This window comes from Eimeria mitis, genomic scaffold (assembly GCF_000499745.2).
Source record: "Eimeria mitis Houghton genomic scaffold, Emh_scaff1245, whole genome shotgun sequence".
In the NCBI taxonomy this organism is placed as follows: Eukaryota; Apicomplexa; class Conoidasida; order Eucoccidiorida; family Eimeriidae; genus Eimeria; species Eimeria mitis.
The window spans coordinates 8504-8891 of record NW_013568415.1 but is presented as its reverse complement, the minus strand read 5'-3'; the positions used below and the strand labels follow the sequence as shown (position 1 = coordinate 8891).

Genomic DNA, 388 nt, shown 5'->3' with positions numbered 1-388 from the left:
AGCAGCAGCAGGAGCAGTTGGATTCTGCAGCTGCTGCAGCACCAGCAGCAGGTCTATGCTGCTGCTCGGTGGCAGCTCGCCGGGGCGCAGCAGCCCAGCAGCAGCAGCAGCACGACCCTCTAGCAGCAGATAGTCAGCGATAGAAACTGCAGCAGCAAGAAGAATAACAGCAGCAACAGCAACAGCAGCAGCAGCAGCAACAAACACCACCAATACACAACAGAAACACAAGCAGCAATAGCAGCAGCAGCAGCTATCGCAGCAGCAACAGCAACAGCACAAACAACAGCAACTGCAACAGCAACGGCAGCAGCAGCAGCAGCAACATTAACAGCAACAACTGCAGCAGCAGCAGCAGCAACATTAACAGCAACATTAACAACAACAA

At 53.9% G+C, this 388-nt stretch overlaps 1 protein-coding gene across 1 annotated transcript in view; it reads right to left on the bottom strand.

Annotated features, from left to right (window-relative positions):
• The window catches only part of EMH_0032830 (ftsJ-like methyltransferase domain-containing protein, putative), a gene marked incomplete at both ends in the record, with an annotated part of 8162 nt that overhangs the window by 2458 nt on the left and 5316 nt on the right, over positions 1 to 388 (bottom strand). The window lies entirely within an intron of this gene.